We start from the raw sequence: 13,582 nt of genomic DNA on the forward strand, positions 1-13,582 counted from the left end.
AACACAAGATCCATATTCTAATATGGGGCGGACTAAAGAAGTAAAAAGTATTTTGGTAATATATGGATCCTTGAACTCCTTCGACCAGCGCTTTATAAAACCAAGAACACTCTTAGCCCTACTAACAGTAGTCGATATATGCTGATTAAAACTAAGTTTGTGGTCGATTAAGATCCCCAAATCTTTTACAATTAAGGAAGTATTATTAATTTTTTCTAACGGGAAATTATTTAAAAAGTAACTCGTTAATTGGGGAGAACCTCTATAAAAAGACATAACTTTGCACTTAGAACAGTTTAGAGATAACAAGTTAGTCCTACACCACCCCTGAAAAGCATTCAGGTCAGCTTGCAAGGTATGACATGAGAGAGAGTCTACGATGCGATTAGCGATTTTTACATTATCGGCATACATAAGAACTCTGGAATTTAAAAGAACGGTGGGGAGATCATTAATAAAAATGGTAAATAATAATGGGCCAAGGTGACTGCCCTGTGGGACTCCCGATTCAACACAAATGATCTTAGAAAGAGAGGACCTAAAAAGAACCCTCTGCCTCCTATTGCTTAGATATTGTGAAATCCAAGCAAGCAGAGCACCCGGAAAGCCAACTAAATTCAGCTTATGTAATAATAAGGCATGGTTTACAGAATCGAAAGCCTTACTGAAATCCGTATATATAACATCAGTTTGCTTTTGTTTCTTAAAACCTTGGATTACAAAAGATGTAAACTGTAAAAGGTTAGTTGTGGTAGACCTATTCTTGACAAACCCATGCTGGTATGGCGAAAAATTACATAAATGCTGTATTTGAGACGTCATAATTTTCTCAAACAGTTTAGGTATCGCTGACAATTTAGAAATTCCTCTGTAATTAGTGACGTCGGATTTATTGCCACATTTGTGAAGAGGTAAAATAAACGAATCCTTCCATATAGTTGGAAACTCGGACAGTGTAACGGACGGACGGCTTAAGTAAAGGCGAGCACAATGACTCTGCACAGAACCTCAGGACACAAGCGGGAATACCATCTGGGCCAGGTGAGTATACCGGCTTAATCGTCATTAGTTCCTTAGCTACCGAACATTGCGTTATAATAGGATTAAGAATACAGTTCGATTTCGTTAAAGGATATGGATATATCTGGCTAGAGTTGTACTTAGTAGATATGTACGTAATCGAGAAGAAGTTAGCAAATAAATTAGAAATAGATTGATCAGAAGAGGCCAAATCATTATTAAAAACTGCAAACGATGGAAGGGAGATAGAATTTCGCTTTGAGTTAACGAAACTATAGAACTCTTTAGGATTTTCGGAGAATTGCAACTTGCAACGTTGTAAGTAATTATTATAGCATTTAGAATTAGAAACAATAAAATTCGATTTAGCAACCAAGTAACGAGACAGATCCGATGATAGACCCGTGACTTTATATTTTTTGTAATACCTAGACATAAGATTCTTCAGTTTTGACAGCCCCCGCGTAAACCATGGTGATTTTTGCGTCACCATAGGAGACACTAGGGGTACACAGTCATTAAAGATCGAGTCAACAGTGGTATAAAATAAAGAAATGGCGGAATTCATATCCGTACAAGTGTATAAATTAGTCCAATCGGTATTAAGAAAGGCATTGTTTAGTGCGACAAAGTCAGTCCTCCGAAAACATCGGGTGCTTACCGTAGGATCACGCTCGGAGATGGGCTCGCGGCTGGGAAACTCAATAGATAACTCTAAAGTTGGATGATAACTATCCTTTGGTAACACCATTGGACTAGTTCTAGATACTTCACAAAAGCTAGGATCAGAAGTAAAAATCAGATCCAGAAATCTGCCAGACGTATTAGAAATCGAATTCAGCTGGGGCAACGAAAGCTCAAGCAGACCATCAATAAAATCATGACACCCAGAGGGCAGCAACGTTTTGCTACCATTAACTGTTGACCAAGTCATAGTGGGCAGGTTAAAGTCCCCTAGGACAATAAATAAGTCTCTGTCAGAAAGTAGTTCAACTATAAATTTAATAGAATCTAAGTGTAGTAAATAGGTTGGCCATTCCGATTGGGGCGGAATGTAAGAACAGGTAACAAAAATGGAAAAACGAGTAAAAGATACCTTAACGCATATAAATTCGATAGTACTTGAGACAGGTATTGTTATCAGAACTTATTGAGAAAAGTCACTGTTCGTGACTTTGACGTTTGTATGGGAGCTGTATGATATAGTAATCCGATCCGGCTGAATCCGAGATATACAAACTGTGCAGTATACAACCCTACATGCAAAATTTCTCTTTAGCTCTTACGGTCTAGGAGGAGATCGCGTCGATCCAGACGGACGGACGGACGGACATGGCTATTTGAACTCGTCTCAAAGTGCTGATCAAGAATATATATACTTTATAGGATCGGAGATGTTTCCTTCTATGCGTTGCACACTTCTGACCAAAATTAATTTACCTTTTTTTCAAGGGTATAAAAAAACAGTACGTTTTGGTTCGCCAGTATGTGGGTTCTCCGGATGAGTGGGCACACAGGTTTTTTGAGACCCAGCAGCGATACAGTGCCCTGCCCTTGGGATTTGTAGACCGCGAACCGACCCAGGGTTTTTCGCGATATAGTCGCCAGCTTTTATAAATCCTGGCCCAAGCTCTGAGAAGAACTGCTTAAACATTGGAGTGTCTACCAGTTTGGGTGGAGGTATGTAGACTGCTCCAAGTGTCGGGTCTCTTGTTGGACTCGATAGGAACATTCGGGTACACTAGATCCCAGTGAGTTCAATTGGTGAAAGTGCTGTGTATTTAATTCCACATTTTACCACGATAGCTAATCCTCCGCGTGCACTTCCAGTTTGGTAATTTGCAAAAACAAGCTCATACCCTGCGATTTTACAGAATTACATAGTGGGTCTTTGAAACCAGCACAATGTCTACATGCTGAGTTTTTATAAAGCGTTCGATATTTGGCCGTTGAGCACAAAGACCGCTAGCATTAAGGGCAGGTTGGGTGTGACTGTTGGAATTGTTTCCATAAACCTCATTAGTTGTTGAAGGTTGTGGTCTGGGTGCTTTGACCGTTTCTCTGCATTGCGAGTAGGTATAGTCTGCAACCTTTGGAGGAAGCAGTATGGGTCTTGCTGCAGTGTGTGCATTTGGGTGAATCCTCCCTGGGCTTTGCGTTGGGCTTTGTGCACTAAAGTGTGCTGTGGTTAACTGCACATTTAACGCACTTGAAAGGGAGATTACAGGACCGCATGGTGTGTTCAAAATTTGGCAGCGAAGACATCGAAACAGGTCATCGAATTTTCTTGGTGGCTCAATTGCGACCATTGCTCGACATAGGTATAAAGAATACCTCATTATTTTTTACTTGCGGATCAACATTGAAGAAAAAAACAATGGTTTTTTGTTTATTTTGCTCTTAGCGTTGATGATATTTCGCACCGCATGTCCATCAGCTTTTATTTGCTCTAGTTTTTGTTGAGTTTTGGTGCCCTGGAAGCCCTTGAAAGTTCCACAGTTTCATTTGATGCCTTGCAGACAATGGTTTTCCACAATATTTAAAACCAAATGAATAATTGTATGACTTTGAAAATCGACTTCAATTGAATAAGTGTGCTGTCGTAAAACTCAATGTCACAACATTCAAACGAAATAAAACGAATTGAATGAGTAGGGAGCTACTAATAAATTTTTATTTCTAGATATCGTGTATATGATGGATTAGCAAATAATATTTGTATACCCTTGCATAAAGGGTATATAAAACCATATATGTTTAAATGGAGCGAAAGACAAGAAGCGTTCAATTGTATTGAACTACATAGTTTAAAGTTATCAATGATACCCATGACAAGCAATCGAGGTTATAAAGAAGAGAGTTTATTGGCGTTAAGCCGTGACGAACGTGTTTCTTGTAGCTGTTAAAAAAAAAAAATATACTAATGTAATAGTTAAGTGACAAATGTAGAATATATTATGTTCAATAAAACCGCATTGAATATTGAGTAAAAAGTACGAATTTGGAGAAAAAAATTGGGGTTAAATTTCCATTCCCACATATATGTACATTATATCTGGTGTGCTAAAGAAATCACTGTCAGTTTCGGAAACCAAATCGCTTCAAAAAAAACTAGCTATTTTTAGTTTTTTATAAAGCTCCATTAATTTATTATTTGAGTCATGGAAAAAGACTTAAAACTTTGTTTTTTTTTAATTACCATTAGTTTAATGCAAGAAATTGATCATTTTTATTGTTTTAAGAATTCAATATTGAATTTGAAATAGCGGGCTTATATTTTGGGCACAGGTGAAAGTTGCCACTTCAGAGAAATAGTTTTTTTTCTTGGAAAATACACGAAAACTACGCAATTTATTAACGAAATTTAAAGCTCACTTAATTTATGTTTTAAATCATTTACTTTGGTTAATACCAAATAATTAAAACAATAATTTTGATTTCCATTTTCGAACTGGACAACGTGGCAACCATGTTGTTGTCAGTGGATTTATGCACGATAAAATTTCTGGTGATTTGTTAAAACGTAAAGTTGCAGAAAAAATTGCATCAAACCTTTCATTATTTTAATGCAGAATCATCAGTAACTAAGCCACTTGTCTTTCGACATTAATTCTTTTAATAAAAGCGTTGTAAGTTCCCTATAATAGACCATTAAGCCAGCACTTTTGTAAGCGGATTGAAAATCGCTCGAAATGTCAGTCTGGGGCACCTACACGAACAGTGACATTTCTCAATAACTTAATTTTATTCGAAAAATTTAGAAAAAAGTTTTATGCACCTATAAACGACTATGCCAAATTTGATTTTCAATTTCAATTTTTCAAGATTAAATGACTATATCATATAGCTCCCATATAAACTATTGGTGGAAAACAGTGACTTTTGTCAATAAGTTCGTTACTTTTTAGGCAAATGTCATCAAAGTTTTTATTTTTCGCAGTTTAACATAGATATAAATGACTGTGCTAAATTTCATCAATATTGGATGATTATATCAAATAGTTTCCATAGAAACGATCGGCGGAAAACAGGGACTTTGATCCATAGCTTATCTGCTAAGCTAAGATTTTAGGCCGTTCTTTAGCAAGCATTTATTTTTTTATATACAAACTTTTTTCTTATTGACTGCTATAAAGAAGGGAAGAGTAACAAAAAACTCGCAAGAGTATACAAACTTTGACGCGATCGAAGATAGACCCGGGCCTCTGTTTTTATACCATACACTCATAGGGTGAAATGGTATATTAAAGTCGCCAAAATGTATGTAACAGGCAGAAGGAAGCATCTCCGACCCCACAAAGTATATATATTCTTGATCAGGATCAACAACCGAGTCGATCTAGCCATGTCCGTCTGTCCGTCCGTCTGTCCGTCCGTCTGTCCGTCCGTCCGTCTGTTCGTCTGTCCGTATGAACACCTAGATCTCGGAGACTGTAAGAGCTAGAGCCACCAAATTTGGTATGTAGACTCGTGTAGTATGTAGAGTGATCAAGTTTATTTCAAATTTTTGCCACGCCCCTTTCCGCCCCCGCAATTTAAAAAAAGTGTTTATCTCAAAAACTATTCCAGCTAGAGACACCATATTTGGTATGTATATTCGCTTAGTAAATGCACACATTTTGTATGTGTAAAAATTTTGCCACGCCCTTTTCCGCCCCGTAATTTGAAAAACTTAATTATCTCCCGTATTTCTTTACCTTATGCAATCACACTTGGCACACTTAAATTTAATACTAATATCTAGCAAAATACCAAATCGGACAAAAAACAGTCGAGTTATGCATATAAGCGTTTTTCCATAAGGCCGGAGTTGGCCGTTGGCTGGTGGGCGCTAGGGTGCTCGTATGATTGAGTGAGCGAGATACTAAGATATGCTTGTAAAAAGCATGTGAAAATGCATTTGTTTAATAAAGTTGAAATATTTGCTTTACTGGTGTATGGTATACCTAAGACGGCGAGACGACTTACTTACTTCATTGTTTATATATTAGATAGCCTTATTTATGTTTTCCCGTTTTGTGGCAATTAGGAAATCCTTCTAAAATAGATTTTCCAAGATTTTTCCCAAAATGTCCAATCCAAAACCGCGCACTAAAATTCTTGGTGTATTGACCACTGTATATATTTACATTAGTGTACATATCTAAGTATTTCACCATGTTGTTTATATCTGTTAAAATCTGGCTTTCTTTGGAGATAAATGTCGGTATATTTATTGGCCTCAGAGTCATTAATTATTGGCCTCAGAGTCATTATTTAGGATTATTTGACACGCAACAAATTTTGGCGATTGCATTATCCGGATAAAAAGACAAAAGCACATGGTGACATATTTAAACATTTTGATAACATATAGGGATGAGGTAATTAAAATAAAGCTTCGGAAAGTTGGATTGAGACTTTTCAAAAATTAAAGTTATAGTGTGGCCAAATATAACAAACAACGAATTAACAATACATCCTGAATATCAGAGTTGTCCCTTTAAGCATAAGCGTTAATTTTTCATTAGGATTGGAAAAACGTAGGCTAATAACTTTTTTTCGTTGGCATTGAAAAAAATTAATTTTAATGAAAATGTTTTGATTGGCTTAAAAAAAAACAATGCTAATGATAATTTTTGTAACTTTTTTCTAATTTAAAAATAAATTTTTGTTTTAATATTTGTTTATTTTTTATTCATTTTTTTATTAATTTTTTATTTTTTTAAGTTTTTGGAATTTTATTAATTTTTCTTAAATTATTCCTATTTTTCTCTAAATGAAATTTTATTTTAATATTCTATGCCAAACGCAAATTGTTCAATACTTTTCATTTTCAATGCTAATGACAATAAATTTCATTAGAAATAATTTTTATACTTTACACCCATAGGGTGAAATGGTATATTAAAGTCGCCAAAATGTATGTAACAGGCAGAAGAAAGTTTTTCCGACCCCTTAAAGTATATATATTCTTGTATATATATTCTTGATCAGCAACAGCAGAGATGATAAGAGCTATAGCCACCAAATTTGGTATTTAGTCTCTTTTATTATGTACAATTATCGAGTTTCCGAGCCCCGCAAATTAAATAAAACCGACTTTCTCAAGCACTGTATAGTGTTAGTTAGTATTAGTATTAACTAGACACACCAAATTCGGAATGCATATTTGCTTAGTAAATGCGCACATTTATTGTGTGTAAAGATTTTGCCTCGCCCCAGTCCGCCCACATAATTTGAAAAAACTCGATTATCTACCTTGTGGAATCAAATTAGGCACACTTAAATTTTATACTAATATACAGCATAATACCAAATTTGATCAAAATCAGACTAAAAATATCAAAGAAGCTAACATCGGCTATGCTGAAGTTTATATACCCTTGCAGTCCTTGGTAATAATAATTTTACATGTTCAAAATTTGTTTTCTGCAACTCAATTCATCAATATACAAACAAAACCATTTTACTCTCTATTTTACAATGATTTTACAATAACATATGTAAATTTCATAGCATACTCAAATTTTTATGAAAATGTTTCTTCTAGTTCTTCTAGAGCTATATGATATAGTGGTCCGATCCTGATGGTTTTTATACTTTATTTTTCACAGGTAACAAAAAACCCCGAAAAAAAATTTCAGCCCGATAGCTCTTAAGAAGGCTGAGTAAAACGCATTCGCACAGACGGACGGACGGACGGACGGACAGACGGACATGGCTATATGAACTGCTGATCAAGAATATATATACTTTATATAGTCGGAAATGCTTCCTTCTATGCGTTGCACACTTCTGACCAAAATTCATATACCCTTTTTGCAAAGGTATAATGAAGTAAGTAAGTCGTCTCACCAAGCTTATAAGACCTGCATAATTGTTCCAATACCTAAACCTTATTCAGACAAAGCATCCTCTTTTTGTAATAGCTTACAACAAACTCTCCGTAATTCTCACCCAACATCCTAATAGCAGCTTAAGTGCGTATGCGGACGACTTTAATATTATTCTTAAACTAAATAACAGAAACAACATTAACATAAACCCTATCCCCATTTTAAAAACTATAACTAACTGGGGAGATTACTCAGGCGCATTGCTGCTTTGCACAAAGTGCAAACACCTGCATGTTTGCAGAAAACAAAATTGTAACTGCACACTTACTACAGGTCAAATGCAAATCAAAAACGAGACAACAGTAAAGATACTAGGCCTACACTTTAACAACAAATACAGGTTCCATCTGACGAAGAACAACTCACACACAACCTTAAACTAGCAACAAACATAATAAAATGCTTATCAAATCTAAACTTTAAGTGCAATAAATCCACCCTTGTAGACATAACCAAAGCAATTCTAATCGCAAAAGTAGACTTCCCATATATGGTAAGAGCCCAAATTCAAACCTGCGCACCATCAAGTCGACAACTAACACAGGCCTTAGAATCGCTCTTGGAGCATTTAAAACAACTCGCACCCAAAACGTTCTACACGAGGCACGTACTGCCCCGTTAGAGGATAGAAGAGAACTTCTAACAGCCAACCTTATTAAATCTCTGATCACTGCAAAAAAACTCACCTATCAGCAACATACTGAAAATATATCGACCAAAAAACAAAACCACAACTCTTCAATAGACTACATAATAGAACATAGCAAATTACAGAACATTCCTGCCAACCAACAACACTTTGGCAACAAACTACACCACCCTGGAACACAACACTAAAAACATTGATACAACACTTAGTTACTTTGCTATTTATACCCTTGCAGAGGGTATTAAAAAACTGGTCAGATGTTTGTAACGCACAGAAGGAGACGTTCCCGACCCCATAATATATATTCTTGATCAGCATGAGAAGCTGAGTTGATATAGCCATGTCCGTCCGTTCGTCTGTCCGTCCGTCTGGATCAACGCAAACTCCTCCTAGACCGTTGGAGCTAAAGAGTTGAAATATTGGTGAGTTAATTAGACATTGGTGAGTGACTATATCATATAGCTCCCATAGGAACGATCGGTCCAAAACAGTGACTTTTGTCAATAACCTCGTTATTTTTAACGCGATTGCTTTCAAATTAAACATTTATTAGCTTAATATATCTGTTAATGACTGTGCCAAATTTGATTATACTCGACGCGGTCGAAGTAAGCCCGGCCCTCTGGTTTTTTCAATACTTATGAAATGACCAATGCGTTATAAAATTAATGCATTAGGAACGACTCTGCTTAACATGTATTCAAATACACAATTGACAACTGGTAAAAAAACAAGCGTTTAAGCGACCACTTATATATTAAATTGCATGTGTACTTACATATGTATGTGTAAATACAATAAATAACTACGTAATTTTATATTGAAATACACACTTACATATGTACATACATATACATATTTGTTGCGCAAGTGCCCATCTAGATATGCGCGTGTTATACTCTTGGAAAAGGTATTAAAAAATGTTTATATGGTTCTAGGGCAAATCGGTTTCAGGTTTTTATCTGGTATGAATTTTATATCTGATTTCTTTTCTTTTTTTATTTTATATATGTATATGCTTTATGCTATGCTATACTATATTAGGTTATTTCTGATGTAAATTTACTTATAAAAGAATTTCTTGTCATCCAAATCCAGCCGCAAGGGTATTTAAATTTCAGCAAGGCAGAAATTAGCTTTTGAGATATTTTATAAATGCACCCCTTTTTCCCATTTAGTGATATCTGTACACGTAACTTAAAGCCGTCCAATGTTCTGCGTTGACAATTTGTACAAAGAATTTTTGCTGCAGCAGCAAATATTTGTAAATGTCATACATATTGAGAGATGTGACCTTTTTATACCATACAGCATAGAGTAAAATGGCCAAAATGACAAATCTCCGACTGTCTGTAAAAACACCAATATCTTTAATACTGCATTAAAATTCTAGAGCTTAAATTTGGGGAAGCGTCGAGAAACAGTTGGCAGTTGAGTTGTTGTTCAAGCAGATATTGTCGTTTAGTAAGTCAGTGTAGACATAAATGATGAGTAAGGATAACACAGCCTTTACCAACTACATTACGTACGTGTCTAGGAATATCCTTGCAGTCCTTAGCCATAATATTTTAAAATGTTCCAAAAACTTTCAGAAACTAACAACAACAATAGAGAGCAAACTTGACGCGAAACGAGATATGAGGCCCAACCACCAGATTACCAACTAAACACAATAACTTTGTGGAAAATTTATTTAAAATGGTACTTATTTCAGGGATCGAAGAAAAAGTGTTGATTACCAATATATCTTCATCGCCAAGAATATATGGACTTCAAAAAGAGGGTGTACCATTGATAAATAAAGTATCACACAAAGATACCATAAGCAATATTTATGGTATGGACATAGTGAAATTCTGTATACAAGAAAACAGATATTTCACGAAATAAAGATAATATCTTTACCCAATTAAAAGGAATGAAATAAATAATGAGTGAATAGGGAATTGCATATTTCTTTGCTGATTTGGTGAAGCTATTTTCTTAACTAACCTCCAAGCAGTCCTAGTAACTTCAAGCATACCTACAATATTCACCGAAAACTTTAACAGCTGGCATAAAAACTGGGGCTCAAATACAAATAACGTTAAAGGAAAAGTTATAGATAAAATCATTGCATAGTCAAATAACATTCTACTCTAAGACGGATCACCAACACATCTCAGCACCCAAAACACTTTTACCCACATCGACTTAACTTTCAGCAGTCCGTTGCTAAAAATTGATTGCACATGGCAAACAGAAGATGATCTTCATGACAGCTACCACTTCCCAATACTAATATAACTTTTCGCCTCTAGGGAAACAAATACATAATATATAACAGCCAAACCTAGATTCATTGCAAATAAAGCTCACTGGAAACAATTTTCAACAATATCAGAAGAACATTCCTCGCAGATACCAACAAGCACAAGAAGCTGCCACAATTAATAAAATAATTATTTCGAGAGCTCACAGAGTTATCTCACAAACACACCCAATGATACGCCCTCACAATGCCCTCTAGTGGAATAAAGACTTGCAAACACTAAGAAACGAAAAACAAAGAATATGGCACAGACTAAAAAGAGCAATAGCAACAGAAAATATTTTAATATTTAAAAAAGCCAACGCACTCTTTAAACGAACCCTAAGTTTATCAAAAAGAAATAGTTCGAAACAGTTTACAGAACAAATAGCACATGACACTCCACCTAAAACAATTTGGAACAACATCAGGATATTGCGCGCTTTACCTCCTAAAATGCATACACTCCATCCTCAACCCTAACACAATTACACACTCTACCGACAAACAAGAAATCGCAGAACTCTCTTGCGAAATCCTTTCAGAGGCAGCATCCGACAATAACTTTACCACAAATTTTTCAAACTCAAAACAAGCAGCACCAAACACCATAAACAACCTCATTTACACTCCTAGAAAAAGATCACTAGAAATCGAGAAGAAAATAACCCTCAACGAATTTAAAACAGCACTTAAAGGTAGTACATAAGGAATAGGCAGAAACAATTTCACCATGCTGAAAAATCTTGACGACACGACGACAAACGAATTATAGACCTTCAAAACGCCATATCAAACAAATATATTCACCAAGCTTATAAGACCAGCATAATTGTTCCAATACCTAAACCTGTCAAGAATGACAAAGACTATACAGAGAGAGAGAGAGAGCTTAAATAGAGTGCATACAGAGAGAGAGCACAGAGCGAGAACGTAGAGGGAGAGTACGGGAGTCTGGTTGGAGAAGCCGCGACGATCGGACGTCTTTGGAAGAACACCATATACATATATATAATTTGTATGAGTTCGATCAAATTTAAGCTGTAATAAACGTATCTAATAAATCGGTATCTTGACAAATCAGAAGTGGGATACGAAGACACACGGCTTTCGGAAAAGACGGAATAATTTATTTCATAAGTGATAAAATAAATTTAAGAATCCAGCGAGACAAGGGAAAAAGACAAACGGCAAAAGTGCAAAACGGTCACGATTTCCCGAAAGAGTAAAAGAGATATCTATAGGTCAACGAAACAGTGGAAGAAAGACAAAACGGCAAAGAAGCAAAACGGTCACGAAACTTCCAAAGCTGTAAAAAGACAAGGGTAGATATATACAAAAAAAAAAACGCGGGAAAAGACGCAACGGCATTAATCGCAAGACGGTCACGAATTCCCAAAGTAACGGAAAAAGGTTTGCACGGATTTCATGGGGAGGCAAGACATCGACAACGGCAAGTCATAAGGGACGAAGCAAACATCGACGTAGAAATCTCCACGAGAAAGGCAATCACAGAAAATACGGAAAAAGTCCATACCTAACTATCGAATGTATCGATAGCATTTATCGATAAACCAATCGTTGGAAAGGTCCAGATCTAAAAAGCACGAAAAAAAAGTAAAAGAGACAATTGACTAGAAAAAAAAAAAGTTGAGAAATGTTGGTTAAATTATCTACACTACGAGTGGCGGAGTTGGATATTATTTTACAGACAAATAATATTCATGTAAATGGTAACAAACAAGCCAAGATTGATGAAATTACGACAATTCTAGGAACGGACCAAATAAACACCGACGAATACGATTTCAACCAGCAAAATAGTACGATGCAGAGACAAATGGATGAACTGAAACAAATGGTAGCAGATTTATCGCAAGCTGTATCAACCATCAACGTACGAACACAAAATCTGATGACGGAACGACAGAAGCGTGCAAATGAACCCGCAAGGTCGGAGGAAAACCATCAGCACGACGTAGTCGAGCAACAATCTATGGGACAACGAATAAGTCCACGGGACTACAACAGTAATACATCGATAAAAGATGTTATAGGAATGCTTCCCGAATTTGACCCAATAAAAGGAGCAGTGAATTCGCAACAATTTTTGGACAAAGTAGAACAGTTACAGATCGTGTATGAGTGGAGAGATGCCACCATATTGTTTGCTGTACAGCACAAGCTAAGAGGTGTAGCTAAAGACTGGTTGGATTCACAAAGAGTATATCAGACTTGGAGTCAATTTAAGGATGCTCTACTAAAGGATTTTCCAAGTGTAGTTAATATATCAGATGTTCACAGGCAAATGATGCGCCGCAAGAGAAAGCATAACGAAACGTTAATTGAATACTTCTACTCAATGATGGCGATAGGTCGAAAAGCTAATATAGACGATAAATCCATCAACTCATATATTATCAACGGATTAAATCAGCAAGAGTCAACAAAAGCTTTACTAGCCATGAATTTATGTACATGTGCAGAATTGTTTCGGTCACTGGAGAATATGAATTCTTCATCCGTATGGCAGTCATACCGTACGGTGGAATACGCATCGTCAGATACCGCAAAGACCATGGAGGTTAACAAGGATAATAATGCTAAGGGTCCAAAATGCTTTAATTGTAATAATATTGGACATATCGCAGCCAAGTGTCCGGTTGAATCGAAAAAGCCAAGATGTTCGTTTTGCTCTAAGATAGGACATGAAGAAAAAGATTGCAGACTTAAGCGGTCAACGGT

This window comes from Drosophila willistoni, unplaced genomic scaffold (assembly GCF_018902025.1).
Source record: "Drosophila willistoni isolate 14030-0811.24 unplaced genomic scaffold, UCI_dwil_1.1 Seg169, whole genome shotgun sequence".
NCBI lineage: Eukaryota > Metazoa > Arthropoda > Insecta > Diptera > Drosophilidae > Drosophila > Drosophila willistoni.